Below are 16,257 nucleotides of genomic sequence, written 5' to 3' on the forward strand. Positions count from 1 at the left end.
TCCCAGATCCATCTCATCCTGGGAACCCTGTTTTTGAACTATGATTGCCAGGCAGATGGTACAGGACAATAAAAACAAGGACAAATAGGCTGAAAAACAGCTTCTATCCCAGGCCAGGAACTCTACTGATGTTGCAAAACTGATACAGAACAGTATTAAGAATGAAAGAATATAATGGAATAGAATAGTATAGCAATAGAACAGAAAATAGAATAGAATAGAATAGAATAGATAATAAGAATAGAATAGAATAAGAAAGAACAGCATAAGGAATAGAGTAGAGTAGAGTAGAGTAGAGTAGAGTAGAATAGAATAGAATAGAATAGAATAGAATAGAATAGAATAGAATAGAATAGAATAGAATAGGAATATAGAATAGAATAGAACAGAACAGAATAGAATAGAATTCTTTATTGGCCAAGTGTGGTTGGACACACAAGGAATTTATCTTGGTGCAAAGGCTCTCAGTGTACATAAAGGCAAAGATACATTGGTCAAGAGTCAAGAATCATAAGGTACAACACTTAATAATAGTCATAGGGTACAATAAGAATAGAATAGAATAGAATAAAAGAAGAAAGAGAAGAGAAGAGAAGAGAAGAGAAGAGAAGAGAAGAGAAGAGAAGAGAAGAGACAAGGGAAGGGAAGAGAGAAGAGAAGAGAAGATAAAATATAGAAGGGAAGAGAGAAAAAAGAAAAGAGAATATAGAATATAGAAGGGAAGGGAAAGGAAGAGAAAATATAGAACGGAAGAGAAGAGAGAAGAGAAGAGAAGCGAAGAGAAGAGAGATTAGAATATAGAATATAGAATGGAATGGAATTAGAATAGAATAGAATAGAATAGAATAGAATAGAATAGAATAGAATAGAATAGAATAGAATTCTTTATTGGTCAAGTGTGATTGGACACACAAGGAATTTGTCTTTGGTGCAAAGGCTCTCAGTGTACATAAAGGCAAAGATACATTGGTCAAGAGTCAAGAATCATAAGGTACAACACTTAATAATAGTCATAGGGTACAATAAGAATAGAATAGAATAGAATAGAATAGAATAGAATAGAATAGAATAGAATAGAATAGAATAGAATAGAAGAGAAGAGAAGAGAAGAGAAGAGAAGAGAAGAGAAGAGAAGAGAAGAGAAGAGAATTCTTTATTGGCCAAGTGTGACTGGACACACAAGGAATTTCTCTTTGGTGGAAATGCTCTCAGTGTACATAAAAGAAAAGAGACATTCATCAAGAGTCAAGAATCATCAATTACAACACTTAATGATAGTCATAGGGTACAATAAGCAATCAAATCAAGGACTTGATATAACCAGTACACTGATGTTGCAAAACTGGAAATGTGATGGAAAAGGAAAAATGTACAATAAAAATATTTTTAAAAGAATTGGGTGATGTAATGAGAGGTAGGAATAACCCTGAGGACCAAGAAACCTCAGTGCAAAGCAAGGATGTAATTTGAGAAAATCTCTTAGGAAATTATCCTCCCCCCACCCCCCCCAGTTCTCCTGGACGTAAAGGGTGGGAGTGGCTATTCCACCTTGCAAGAGTTGGTAACCCTAACTTCACAAAAAATGCAATTATTGATTCATTGTGAATTTATGTCTTAAATTTATTTGCCATCTACAGGCAATCCTTGACTTATGACCCACAATGGAGTTCAACCTTTATGTGGCTAGGCAAAACATTTCTTAAGTGAGTTCCGACCCATTTTATGACTTCTCTTGCCACCCGTTGTTAAGCGAATCGCCTCAGTTGGTAAGCGAGTCCACCTGGTTGTTAAGCAAAACTGGCTTTCCCCCATCGACTTTGCTTCTCAGACGGTCGCAAAAGGGGATCTCGTGACACCCCCCCCTGGGGACATTGTGACCATCGTAAATATGAGTCAGTTGCTGAGCGTCCAAATTTCGGCTGCCACAGTCTAAAGGGTGAAAAACGGTCATAAGTCCCCCTTTTCAGGGCCGTGGTAATTTCGAATGGTCACTAAAGGAACTGTTGTAAGTCAAGGATTTCCTGTGGTTCTTGAACCAGGAGGGCTGTGGCTGAAATGCCCACATCCTGCATGGAGTTTATGCGCTTGTCCCCAAAGCAAGGATTTTAATGCTCCTCCTAGTTTTTATTCCCTAATCAGCTCGGCGATAGCTTTGTTCACACCTCGTGTGTGTGTGTGTGTGTGTGTGTGTGTGTGTAAAAAGACAAGCGCTCAGATTTTACCCAGGTGGTCCCACCCACATCCTGGCACATGAATGTGCCACAGGGGAGGAGAACATTGAAAATACGATCAAATCTGCTGAAGGATTTTACAGATGGATTATCTGAGAGAATAACCAGAGTTGGAAGGGACCTTGTAGGTCATCTAGTCCAGGGGTCGCCAACCTTTTGGACCACACAGACCACCAAACTCATCATTTTAAATCCCGTGGACCAGAGAATCCCAAAAGAAAGCCTGCAGGAAAATCCCGCACCCCGTTTTCCTACCGATCGATCGTTCTTTATTTGGGATCGCAGGATACCGTCTCCAGCTCCGTTCTCAGCGGGGGAAAGAGAGAGAGAGAGAAAGAGAGACTTTTGGCTTCATGCAAGGAAAGCAGCAGAAGCCACAGAAGTCTTTCTTTCTCCTCTCCCCTAAACTCCACCAGAAATGAGTCTTTGCCGGCGCAGCCTCATGGAGCAGGAGGCCTTGCAGGGTCCCAAAGACTCATTTCTGGCGGAGTTTGGGGGAGAGGAAGAAAGACTTTGGCTGCTTTCCTTGCATGCAGCCAAAAGCAGAAGAAGGAAGAAGCGGAAAGAAGCAGCCCGGTGGCCAGGCCAGGCGCGTGAGATGAATGGGGCCCTCCGCCCTTTCTCCCCTCCCTTCACTACCTCATGTTGTGCGCAATGCAAGTGACACAAGCCTTGTGTTCCCGCAGGCCATGTGGATGGCACAGCCTTGAGTTCCCGCACAGCCTGGATTAATTGCTTTGGCGGGGACATTTCTCTGTGGACCACTGAAATTTTCTCACGGACCACCAGTGGTCCCTGGCCCGCGGGTTGGCGACCACTGATTGAGTCCAACTCCTGCCTAAGCAGGAGGTGTGGGGATCCTTTCCCCTAATTTCCTAAGGGATCCACAAGATGCCTTGATCTCAAATATTGCCCTCGCTCTCTGCATCTGGAAAAAGGTGGCATTTTTCACCTGCAAAAATTCGCAACCTGTAACGACAAGAGAGGGCAGCGAAAACTCAGCCAGAGGATGGTTGTCAATATGTGTAGGAGACACCAGGAGGTCTCTTCCTCTCCATATGGGCCTCTGATCCATCGATCCATTGATCGATCGATCAATCAATCAGAACAGAGTTGGAAGATCCTCAAAACAAATCCACAACAGAAACTAGAAATGCTTCTTTTGGAACTGTGGGATAAAGATATTGGGAGGAAAACTGGGGGGAATTGTTATTATATCATCTGCCAACTGCAGCCAGAATTTCATCTGAACACAAATGGAAAGGTGTGTCAACTCCCACCATGGAGGAACGGGTTGAAAAGAGGATGGAGCCGGCAGGAGACAGCAAAATTGACGGTTCTAATTAAGGGGGAAATGTTTCTAGCATTGCTTCCACCTGGAAACTGCTGGTGTCCTTTCTGGTCGAAAGAGAAGGAGGGGGAAAATGAAAATTTGACTTTGAGTTTTGAGGCTTAAAATAGGTGGTTGTTATAGAAATGGCTAGGACCCACTATTCTTAAAAAGTTGAGATTGTAACTTTATTATGTAATTTGCTGCACTGAAAAAAAATGGGACGTCACTGTTCTTTTTTTTTTCCTTTCCCCTTTCCCTATTTTTCTCACTGTCTTTCCTTTCACCTGGGCTTCCTGTTAAGAATTTTTTTAAAAATTAAAAACTATTAATCATAAATCCATTAATCTCCCACTCCTAATGTCTAGGCAATTCCTAATCCAGTCAGTTTGCAGAAAGGGAGAGGGATGAAGAGAAGAGAATCTCTGTAGCTCAGGGTTGAGAACAATTAACCAGTGGAACTGCTTGCCACCAGAAGTTGTGGGCAATCCATCACTGGAGGTTTTTAAGAAGAGGTTGGACAGCCACTGAGCAGGGGGCTGGATTAGAAGACCTCCAAGGTCCCTTCCAACTATTCTATGTTGTTATATGAACTGTGGCGGCTCTTGGTGCTCTCTGAGCTTGGCTGTTTTCTTGCAGACATTTCATGAGCCAACTAGGGAACATCATCAGTGCTAGAAGGGAGAGGGCTTGTGGAGGAGGAGGAGGAGGAGGAGGAGGAGGAGGAGGAGGAGGAGGAGGAGGAGGAGGAGGAGGAGGAGGAGGAGAATTGAGGGATCCTTGGTGTTCTCTGAGCTTGGTTGCTTTCTTGCAGACATTTCATGAGCCAACTAGGGAACATCATCAGTGCTAGAAGGGAGAGGGGCTTGTGGAGAGGAGGAGGAGGAGGAGGAGGAGGAGGAGGAGGAGGAGGAGGAGGAGGAGGAGGAGGAGGGAGGAGGAGGAGGAGGAGGAGGAGGAGAATTGAGGATCCTTGGTGTTCTCTGAGCTTGGTTGCTTTCTTGCAGACATTTCATGAGCCAACTAGGGAACATCATCAGTGCTAGAGGGAGAGGGGCTTGTGGAGAGGAGGAGGAGAGAGGAGGAAGAGGAGGAGAAGAGAGGGGAGGAGGAAGAGGAGGAGGAAGAGGAGGAGGAGGAGGAGGAAGAGGAGAATTGTGAGGTCCTTGCTGCTCTCTGAGTTTGTTTTCTTGCAGACATTTCATGACCCAACTTGATAACATCATCAGTGCTAGGAGCATTTGGCGGTTGCTCTCTATTTATATCCAAGTGGCTTGCCCTCTCAGTGTGGATGGGACAATTAAGGAACTCTCAACATGGACAAACAATCGAATACTCAATAATAGCTTAATCATGGAACCACCAAGGACATTTGACCAACACTGGAAGGGCAAGTTACTGTATATAAACAGAGAGCAAACCCCACTCCCTTTTAGCACTGATGATATTACCTGGTTCGGTAATGAAAGGTCTGTAAGAGAACAACCAAGCTTAGAGACCAAGGACCATACAATTCCCCTCTCCCCCCCTCCTCCAACCTCTCTTCCTTTCTAGCACTGATGAAGTTACTTAGTTGGGTCATGAAACATCTGCAAGAAATCAACCAAGCTCAGTGAGCACCCCCGTAGTTCTCCTCCTCCTCCTCCTCCTCCTCCTTTTCCTTCTCCTCCTCCTCCTCTTCCTTCTCCTCCTCCTCCTCCTCCTCTTCCTTCTCCTCCTCCTCCTCCTTTTCCTTCTCCTCCTCCTCTTCCTCCTCCTCCTCCTTCTCCTCCTCCTCCACCTCCTTTTCCTCTTCCTTCTCCTCCTCCTCTCTTCCTCCTTTTCCTTCTCCTCCTCCTCCTCCTCTTCCTTCTCCTCCTCCTCCTCCTCCTTTTCCTCTTCCTTCTCCTCCTCCTCCTCCTCCCCTCCTCCTTCTCTTCCTCCTCCTCCTTTTCCTTCTCCTCCTCCTCCTCCTCCTCCTCCTCCTTTTCCTTCTCCTCCTCCTCCTCCTCTTCCTTCTCCTCCTCCTCTTCCTCCTCCTCTTCCTTCTCCTCCTCCTCCTCCTTTCCTCCTCCTCCTCCTCCTCCTCCTCCTTTTCCTCCTCTTCTTCCCCCTTTTCCTCCTCCTCCTTCTCCTCCTCCTCCTCCTCAAACCCCCTTACCATCTAACTGATGATGTTACCTAGTTGGTCCTGAAACGTCTGCAAGAAGTCAACCAAACTCAGAGAGCACCAATGACCCCCACAGTCGCTCTCCTCCTCCTCTTCTTCCTCCCCTCCTGCTCACCCCCTCCCCAAATCTCCCTCCCTTGAAGCACTGATGATGTTACCCAGTTGGGTCCTGAAATGTTTGTGAGGGAACGACCCATTGCAGAAAAGGTACCGGGCGGGGGACGGGGGAACGGGACCCCCCCCACAGAAAGCGCAGTCTTGTTGCTTAGCAGAAATCAGCAGGAGGGGGAAATAAAAGACTCAGGCCAGTGAGACACTTTTTATTGAAATGAATTTATTATCATGTTGCAGCAGAATTAAAAATATACAAAAAGTTTGTGGTATACAAAAGAGTCTCGCTAGAGAACTTGGTTTTTGCACCTCGCCTCTCGCGCGGCTGCCTGGAGAGCGGGCAGAAGGCGTGGTCAGATCTAGGCGCGGTATGGGGAGGGCCCAGATCCCAGACCCTGGAGGGGGAAGGGTCCTGAGGGGAGGGGGCAGGATTTGGGGGTCTGGGGGAAAACCAAAGAGAGATGCCCGGCTGTCCGTCACCCAATCCAGTGTACCTCAAAGCAGCCAGCCAAGTCAAGTGGGATTCTTGGACATTATTTTTTGGGGGGGGGGAGTGTTTCTACTTCTCTAGACCACCCTTCCCCATCTTGACTACAACCTCCATGATCCCCACCCAGCTTTGGGTAGGGTTGATGTACAGTAATCCTCAATTTACAACCATAATCACAGTCCTTGCGGTCGTAAGCCGAGTCATTCTGTGTCCAGATTGGAAGCTACGATTGCTTCTCACTAAGGTTGTTATGTGAATAGATTTTTCTCCTCCACCCCCAATGGGCAGAGTTTTTTTTTGGGGGGGGGGCAGAAGTGGAAATAAAACTCTGGAAAAGGTCCCCCAAAGTCATAAATTGCCCTCAAGTGACCACAGGACCCAAAATGTGGTCACGTGATCCCGGCGTGGTTTTATTTGTGTGTGTGTGTGTGTGTGTGTGCAGCCATCATCACCCCCCAAAATGGGTTGTAAGTAGTTCTGGGAGAGCTCCGTCATAACTTTGTACATTCATTAAGCAACCGGTCATAAATGGAGAACTACTTGTATGTTGCTGCTAATAGCAGCTACAGTTGTGTTTTGTAATTCCGCCCTCTTTAAGGGGACTTCAACTCCCAGAATTCAGAGCTGGCTGGGGAATTCTGTGTCAACTAAAAAGATACTCCTTTGGTCGTTTTAGTTGCCCGCAGAATGGGAGTGGGAGAAAGCTGTGCATTCCTTAAATGCCTCACATAATTGCCTTGGCAGCCCAAAGCTGTCGGCGCACAAGAGTATGACTTGAGAGCATGATTGAAAAGTACAGAGAAGAGCAACCAGGATGATTCAGGGACTGGAGACTAAAACATATGATGAACGGTTGCAGGAATTGGGCCTGGCTAGTCTAGGGAAGAGAAGGACCAGGGGAGACAGGAGAGCAGCCTTCCAATATTTGAGGGGCTGCCCCAGAGAGGAGGAAGGGGCCAAGCTATTCTCCAAGGCATCTTTGAAGGCCAGACAAGGAATAATGGATGGAAACTGACCAAAGAGAGATTCAACCCGAAAATAAGCAGGAATTTCCTGACAGTTGAGAACAATCAACCCATGAAATAGAAGCTACCTTCGGAAGTTGTGGGAACTTCATCCCTGGAGGCTTTCAAGAAGAGATTGGACTGCCATTTGTCAGAAATGGTGTAGGGTCTCCCGCTTGGGCAGGGGGTTGGACTAGATGACCTACAAGGTCCCTTCCAACTCTGATGCTCTGTTATCTGTTATTTGATGACTCTTGGCTATGGATGTGTCCCATTGGAGAATATACATCCAGGGAGTGGGGTGGGAGGAAGACCAGGGTCAAGGGGGAAATTAATGATGTGTCTCAGAGTCGGCTGCACCCAGGTAACGCCAACACGGCCACTCTTAATAAATCCATTATTTTTTTACTCCGAGAGATGAGGCTAGAGACTGATGATTTGAACGGGGCCGGATTGGTCGGAGCCCTGACATTCTGGGAGTTGAAGTCTACCCCTCTTAAAAGCAACGGAAATTTTTAAAAATGTTGAATTACTGGCTGAATTCAGCCAGTTGCGATCCTGTGTGCCCACCTCCTTTTCTTTTAAACCAGGGGCACCTGGCCTTTTCGATATCCTGCGCCCGTAGAAGGCTGCTGATATATTCTCACACCCCTTGCAAAAGAAAATAGGGATAAGCATATCGTGATGCACATCCACTTATCATTTTGAAGCTTCTCGACCCAAGTTTTCACACACACCCCTGGAATATCTTCTCCACACCCAGGAATGGGCTGCAACCAGTTCGCACCGGTTCAAATGAACCGGTAGTTAAATTTATCGTTTTTAATCACCCAGTTCAGCGAACCAGTAAATCCCAGAGGGAGGCTCAAGGAAAGCCCAGGGTGGGTGAAGATTCCCCTCCTGTGGTGCAGAAGGCCAACTAGGCCACGCCCACCCAGCAACCGAGCAGAGAACCGGTTGCTGAAATTTTGGAAGGCCACCCCTGCTCGTACGCCCAGTTGAGAATCCCTGCTTCAAACCAATAGCCGTGCCCACCCTATTCCCAGTTGATACCAGTACACCACACCTCCCGGGATGCCAACTGTTGTAGCTATGGTGTATATATACGGAACCCTTAAGACAGTGCCCCCCAACCTTTTTTAGACACCCAGACACTTTCAGCAAGACTCGAGGAAAGAAATGCAGCTTGTTATTCAGGGTAGCAGGAGGGGATTTGTGTTCCGTGGCTTTTCCATGGCATGGGTGGGTGGGGGGCTTGGAAGAGGCTCTCATTTTGGCTGGAGGGTCTCAGCCAGCATCTCGCCCCCTTCCCCATTGAACTGAACCACAACTCACAACCACCATGCCCCCTTCACGAATGCACTTGCCACCTTTCCTGTCCCAAGGAAGAAGAGCGAACAGGTGGAGGTGGAAGGAATGGAACTGTCAACTCATAAAATATTTCTAGGGTCTTTTTAGAGTGGCCAACAGAAAGGGAGGGGGGAGCAGTATGGCAGCTTGCAAACCGAAAGTGCATTCCATCAATGTTTTCAAAGACGGTAACTAGGTGACCGAAGTTTCTGCCGTGCAAAATTCAAACTGGAGAGCGTGATTGACGACTCTGGGCTATGGATGTGTCCCATTGGAGAATATGAATTATGATACACCCAGGGGGTGGAGGGAAAACCAGGGTCAAGGGTGACAGTGAATGATGTGGCTCAGAGTCGGCTACACTCAGGCAGTGCCGGCATGTTTACTCCTAATAAATCTTCTTTAAGTTTTGGAAGTTTGGCTCGAAACTCATGATTTAAATGGGGGTAACTGCCGGAATCCTGACACTATAAAGCTGCGATAAAATGAGATGCCTCCCTACAGTTTCCATAATCCCCTGACCTTCAGACTACAACTCCCGTGGTGCCCATCCAAGCCAGTCAAAATGGCGCCAGGTGAGAGGAGACAGTTGTGGGCCTTCGGTACACATGTCTATTGTCCTCCCCACAAAATAGGTTGTCCTCACCTTACGACCACAATTGAGCCCGACATTTCTGTCGCTAAGCGAGACACACTTGTGAGTACCGCCCCCCATTGGATGACCTTTCTGGCCACCGTTATTAAGCAAGTCACACAGTCGTTAAGTGAATCCAGCTTCCCCGTTCAGTTTGCTGGTCACAAAAGGGGATCCCTCCTGACCCCCGGATGCTGCGACCATTGTAAATACGAGTCAGTGGCTGAGCATCTGTATTTTGATCAGGTGACCTGGGGGAATGTTGCAACGGTTGTTAAGTGTGAAAAATGGCCATACGTTCCTTTTTCCCCCCCGCCCCCGGCGCCGTGGTCACTTGGAACGGTCACTAAACAAAGGGTTGTAAGTCAAGGACCACCTGTACAGGGGAAGATGGGCAGCTGGGTGGGGGAGAGGAGGGAAGGCCACCCTGCCGTTGCTCTGTGGGCCTTGCAAAAGGTTGTGAGAACTTGCAAGCCCAAAGTCTACAACGGGGTCTCCAACCTTGGCAACTTCAAGACTTGTGGACTTCAACTCCCAGAATTCCCCAGCCGGCACGTGCTGCCATTATCTGGGTAGTTTATGAACTGATTTATTTACTGATTACTAAACTTCTATGCCACCCAATTCGCCATGACGACTTTGACTCTTTTTGTTTGCTCTAAGAAATAATGGTATGTAGCCCTTCCTTTCCTCTCTCCTTCCCTCACTCCCTTCCCCTTCTTCCTTCCCTTCCCTTTCCTTTCTTTTCCTTCCTTTCTTCCGTTTCTTCCTTCCCATTTTCTTTCTTCCTCCCATCCTCTCTTCTTTCCTTCCCCTTCTTCCTTTCCCTTTTTCCTTCCTTTCCTTTCTTCTTTCCTTCCCATTTTCCTCCCTCCCTCCTTTCCTTCCCATTCTTCCTTTCCTTTCTTTTTCCTTTCTTTCTTCCCATTTTCCTCCCTCCCTTCTTTCCTTCCCCTTCTTCCTTTTCCTTTTCCTTCCTTTCCTTTCCACCCTTCTTTCCTTTTTCCTTCCTTCTTTCTTCCCATTTTCCTCCCTCCCTTCTTTCCTTCCCCTTCTTCCTTTTCCTTTTTCCTTCCTTTTCTTTCCACCCTTCTTTCCTTTTTCCTTCCTTCTTTCCTTCCCATTTTCCTCCCTTCTTTCCATCTTTCACTTCCCCTTCCTCCCTTCCCTCCCTCCCTCTCTCCTTCCTTCCTTCTATAAAATGTTATGCCAATGCCTGAAAACTTAGAGGTCAGCCTTAAAATAAAAATAAAAAAATCCAATACTTTCCCCCCTACTTTCCTACTGTTTGAAGAAAAATGCTATCACCCCCATCAAAATGGGGCATTCAGACCAAAACCTCTGCTGGCAGCTTTCTATCATTTCTCCCTCCGTTTCATTTCTGCATGGCTGAATTTCACAGCCATTTCTCCGCACCGTCTTGCCCCGGGGGCTGGAAGAGACACGACGGTGAAGGAGGCTCCCTGATGGATCATCAGATGTTCAAGCAAGATGGTTGAAACCCAACACACTCACCCCTCCTTCCCCCCTGGGATGCTGGCAGAATCTAGGGACAGCTGCAGATGGCAGGGCCCCCAAACCGCCAACCCCTCGGCTCGCAGCTTCCTCCGAGAGGCCCAAGGATGGTGGCTTATTGTCCCCCTGGCTGTTTGAGACAAAGAAAAGGGGAAGGCTTGGGTGCTGAGGAGGCAGACAGGTGGCTGAGGGGGTGGCCCGCTCCCTCCATCTGCTGACCTTCAGGCCCAGTTCGGGCTGAGTGGCTCCTTGAAATAGGAGCCAGCCGTGGGCTGCAGCTGCCAAAAAAGCCAACATAGTCCTAGGCTGCATCAACAGAGGGATGGAATCAAGATCACGTGAAGTGTTGATACCAGTTTATAAGGCCACACTTGCAGGATTTGCATCCAGTTTTGGTCGCCGCGACGTAAAAACAAGATGCTGAGATTCTAGGAAAAGTGCAGAGAAGAGCAACCAAGAGGATTAGGGGACTGGAGGCTACAACGTATGAAGAATGGTTGCAGGAATTGGAAATTGGAACCTATTCTAATGAAAAGAAGGATTGGGGAGATATGATAAGTGGCCAAGGTCCTTTCCAACTTTTGTTACTCTGTAATTCTGTCAGGGTCTCCTGCTTGAGCAGCGGGCTGGACTAGATGACCTCCAAGATTCCTTCCAACTCTAGTTATTCTGTAATTCCGTCAGAAGCCTGATGATGGCAGATGAGATTCTGCCGAAACGTTGCTACAACTTTAAAAGCACAACTACAATGACGTGGGAAAATACCCGAACAAAGCTGAATGCCATATATATATATATCTTTTGTTATTCGGGTTTTCTCCCGCGTAAGATTGGAAGTATCTAGGCAACGTTTCAATGAAGTCTCATTCATCATCTTCAGGCTTGTGTCTTCAGCTCTGTGCTTCTCAGAGTAACTGAGAAACTCAGTAACTCAGAGTAACTCAGAGCCACTGTCTACATCTGGGGGTCTCGAACTTGACAACTTTTAAGACCTGTGAACTTCAACTCCCAGAATTCCCCAGCCAGCCTATCCTCGCAATTCTCCCATGCCACCTGAGATCCCCATTGGGTTAAACAGAGAAAATGTGAGTGTCTCTTCTGTTGTATATTGATTCCACAGGTAGTCCTTGACTTACAACCACTATCACCAGCCAGAAGTTCCCATGTTAAGCGTGGTGGTGGTGAAGTCAGTTGTGCCCGAATTTAAGTACCTTTCTTTGCTATGGTTCTTAGGTAAATTACCACAGCTATTAAGTGAATCACGTTGTTAAGCAAATCCACTTTCCCTTATCAATTTTGCTGGTCAGAAGCCGGCTTGGAAGATGGCAAATGATGATTACATCATCATTTCGGGAGGCTGCAACCGTCATAAATGCGTGCCAAATAGGATCACAGCGATAGCTGTAAGTGTGAGGACCAATCCTAAATCACGTTTTTCAGGGCTGTGGTAACTTCGAACAGTTGATCAGTGGATAGCTGTAAGTCGAGGACTAACTGTAATAGGCTAACCAAGGGGAAGCGTGGAAAATGTTATTCCAGTTTATATAACTACAGTCGATTCAGGCTGAGAATTATTGGGATTGAAGCCTGACATGCCAGCTTTGGAGATATATCTCAGACTACAGTTCCAATGACTCCCAGCCAGTAGAGTCCTTGGCCTTGTGGGCTGCAATGAAGGGAACTGTAGTCCAGTAATCCAGAAGGCTGTGATCATGAGTAGGCCTGAATAGAGAACAACCAATAATTTGGCACCATTGAGCTAATTCCCAGAATTCCTTGGGTGGAGTTGGAACTCCATTCATTAGTGTTCCTCCCCCTGGTGGCTTCCCTTGGGATGGCAGCTCTTAGAAGGCCCACAACTCCCTTTGGACAGGGGAATTCTGGGAGTTGGGTTCTGTAACGGTATGTGAGAAAGACCTTGAGACACAAGGGAGGGGGAAGAAATGCTGCTTAGGGAACAGTTAGGTAAGAGGTGGCTTAGCCCTGAGTTCCCCAACCTTTCTGCCTTTGGGGAAGGCACAAGCGAAGGGCATGCATGTACGTCCTCGCCTGCTGCTTGCACAAGTGGGGATGCGTGCGCTCGCCCGCCACTTCCACGGCCTGGTTCTGAACGGCTCAAGGCCCATTTGTGGACTCAATCCTGGGGGTTGGGGGACGCGTGGCTTAGCCCTCAGCTGCATAATGGCTGGAGAAAGAGACTCAGAAGGGACACTCCCCAGTTTCTAAGGATGTAAAACAGTGGTGGGATTCCAATTTTTTTTCCTACTGGTTCTATGAGAGAGCGCTTTCCACGCACACTCAAGAACCGCCCTCTGTGTCTGCACTAGTGGGGTGAGCTGTTTTTTTTTACCTCAGCTGAGGCGCGGCAATCCACTCTGCCACATGAATCAGCTGAGGTAAAAAACAAGAGAATATAGGACAGGATAGGGTAGGGGCAGGGCCAGCCAAAGGTGGTATTTGCCGGTTATCCGAACTACTCACTACCGGTATGCCATTTTTACCTCAGCTGAGGCACGGCAATCCACTCTGCCACATGAATCAGCTGAGGTAAAAAACAAGAGAATATAGGACAGGATAGGGTAGGGGCAGGGCCAGCCAAAGGTGGTATTTGCCGGTTATCCGAACTACTCACTACCAGTATGCCATTTTTACCTCAGCTGAGGCGTGGCAATCCACTCTGCTACATGAATCAGCTGAGGTAAAAACAAGAGAATATAGGACAGGATAGGGTAGGGGCAGGGCCAGCCAAAGGTGGTATTTGCTGGTTATCCGAACTACTCACTACCGGTATGCCATTTTTACCTCAGCTGAGGGGCAGCAATCCACTCTGCCACATGAATCAGCTGAGGTAAAAAACAAGAGAATATAGGACAGGATAGGGTAGGGGCGGGGCCAGCCAAAGGTGGTATTTGCCAGTTATCCGAACTATCCACTACCGGTATGCCATTTTTACCTCAGCTGAGGCGTGGCAATCCACTCTGCTACATGAATCAGCTGAGGTAAAAAACAAGAGAATATAGGACAGGATAGGGTAGGGGCAGGGCCAGCCAAAGGTGGTATTTGCCGGTTATCCGAACTACTCACTACCGGTATGCCATTTTTACCTCAGCTGAGGGGCAGCAATCCACTCTGCCACATGAATCAGCTGAGGTAAAAAACAAGAGAATATAGGACAGGATAGGGTAGGGGGAGGGCCAGCCAAAGGTGGTATTTGCCAGTTATCCGAACTATCCACTACCGGTATGCCAGTACCGGTCCGAACCGGCTGAATACCACCTCTGATGTAAAGGTGACAGTGGGAGATTTGTACTTTTGGACCTGTAAGATTCTGTTAATGTAGCCTTACAGTAAAATAAAATCAGTTCATCTGGTTGTGTTTGCTGCCTAAGTGTCAGCTTTGGAAGCCATATTAGCACCAGAGGCTTCCGCGCTGCCACATTCTTGAGCCTGAGAAAATAATGGGAGGGGGGAATTTCTCGGAGCATATGTGGTTAGACATAATAGCATTCTTCTTCTCAGTCAAGGTCATGTTATTTCTGCACCTGGGTGAGAGGACGTCCCAAGTTGGGACGGATGGTGATTGGGGCATGTGATGCCATGAGGGATGCAGGGAGTAGATTTGTAATTTCTTACTTACTGAAGGGAAAACCCAGAACTTTCAGATTCGGGATTTCCCAGATGTGCCAGTTTACTACTACTCTAATAAAAGGAACCCTTGAGAAAATGTCTGTCTCGGAGTTGTTGGTTGGAGTGGGGAGGTTTTCTGGAACGTTGACACTAAGAGTGACACCCGTCTTGCAATTCTGACAGTACAAATTTCCCAGCGTCTCCTTTACAGCCTGAGAAACTAGAGGGAGTAGTTTCTCCTGATCCTATTCCTCAGTGCTTCCGTACCAGAGACAAATTCGTTGCATGCCTAGTCACACTTGGCCCAATAAGGTACAGGCAGTCCTCGGCTTACGGCCACAATGGAGCCCCAAATCTCTGTTGCTAAATGGACATTTGTTAAGGGAATTTCGCCCCAATTTTACGACCTTTCTCACTGTGTTTGTTCAGTGAATCCCTGAGGTTGTTATCTTAGGGACACCGTTGTTAAGGGAATCTGGCTTCGCTGTTGAGTTTGGTCATTGGGGGGTCACAAATGGGCATCATCACCTCACCCCGGGATGCGGCAACTGTCATCAATAGGAACCGATTGCCAAGCACCTGAATTTTAATCACCTGAACGTAGGGATGCTGTAACAGTCGTATGAAAAAAGGTCATCAGTCACTTCTTTCGGGGCCGTTTTAACTTCAAAATGGTGGTTAAATGAACGAGGATCGCCTGTATTCAATTCAATTCAATTCCCTGCAACTGTTATGTATCTGAGGGCTAAGTCGCCGCTTATCTAATCATTCCCTAGGCCAGGGGTCGCCAACCTTTTTTGGACCTCAGGGACCACCAAACTCATCATTTAAAATCCTGCGGACCAGAGACCCCCTGGGAAAATTCCCTAAAAAAATGACTGCAGGAAAATCACCCACCCCATTTTCCTACCGATCGATTGTTTGGGATCGCAGGATACTGTCTCCAGCTCCGTTCTCAGGGAGAGAGAAGGAGAGAGAGAGAGACTTTTGGCTTCATGCAAGGAAAGCAGCAGAAGCCGCAGAAGTCTTTCTTTCTCTCCCCCAAACTCCGCCAGAAATGAATCTATGCCGGTACAACCACTTGGAGCAGGAGGCCTTGCAGGGTCCCAAAGACTCATTTCTGGCAGAGTTTGGGGGAGAGAAAGAAAGACTTTGGCTGCTTTCCTTGCGTGCAGTCAGAAGCAGAAGAAGAAAGAAGCGGAAAGAAGCAGCCCGGTGGCCAGGCCAGGCGTGTGGGGTGAGAGGGGCAAGTTCCCCCCGTTCGCCCTTTCCCCCCTCCCCTCACTACCTCATGTTGTTCGCAATGCAAGCGACGCAAGCCTTGTGTTCCCGTGGGCCATGTGGGCGGCGCAGCTTTGTGTTCCCGTACAGCCTGGATTAATTGCTTTGGGGGGGGGGAGAACATTTCTCTGCGGACCACCAACATTTTCTCATGGACCACCAGTGGTCCACGGCCCACTGGTTGGCGACCACTGCCCTAGACAGTGTCTCTTCTTCCATCTCCCAAGCCATTCCCCCACCCCATCTGGTGCCTGCCCGTTGGAAGGCTAATACTAACCACCCCTCCTGCAATCACAGCCTTAACAACCCCATCCCACCCCACCCCCCTTTTTAATACTCACTAAAGCTTGGGTTTCATGGCACAGTTTCAATCCAGGGGCCCCTAGAATCGGATCGGCTCCTTCAGGAAGCCCTCTCGTTCATTTGGAGGCAGATAAACAGACTTAGGAAAGGAGGCAAGGAAGGGTGTTTCCCGCCCCTCCCTCCTGTCCCCATCCTGTGAATAAGGACACCCAATGGCACTACAGACCAGGGG

General features: G+C 47.6%; 1 long non-coding RNA gene across 1 annotated transcript in view; it reads left to right on the top strand.

Annotated features, from left to right (window-relative positions):
* The window catches only part of LOC148131055 (uncharacterized), a 65,386-nt gene that overhangs the window by 36,902 nt on the left and 12,227 nt on the right, over nucleotides 1-16,257 (top strand). The window lies entirely within an intron of this gene.

This window comes from Notechis scutatus, chromosome 3 (genome assembly GCF_049901735.1).
Source record: "Notechis scutatus isolate UNSWTSFEM ecotype Mainland chromosome 3, rNotScu1.2, whole genome shotgun sequence".
NCBI lineage: Eukaryota > Metazoa > Chordata > Lepidosauria > Squamata > Elapidae > Notechis > Notechis scutatus.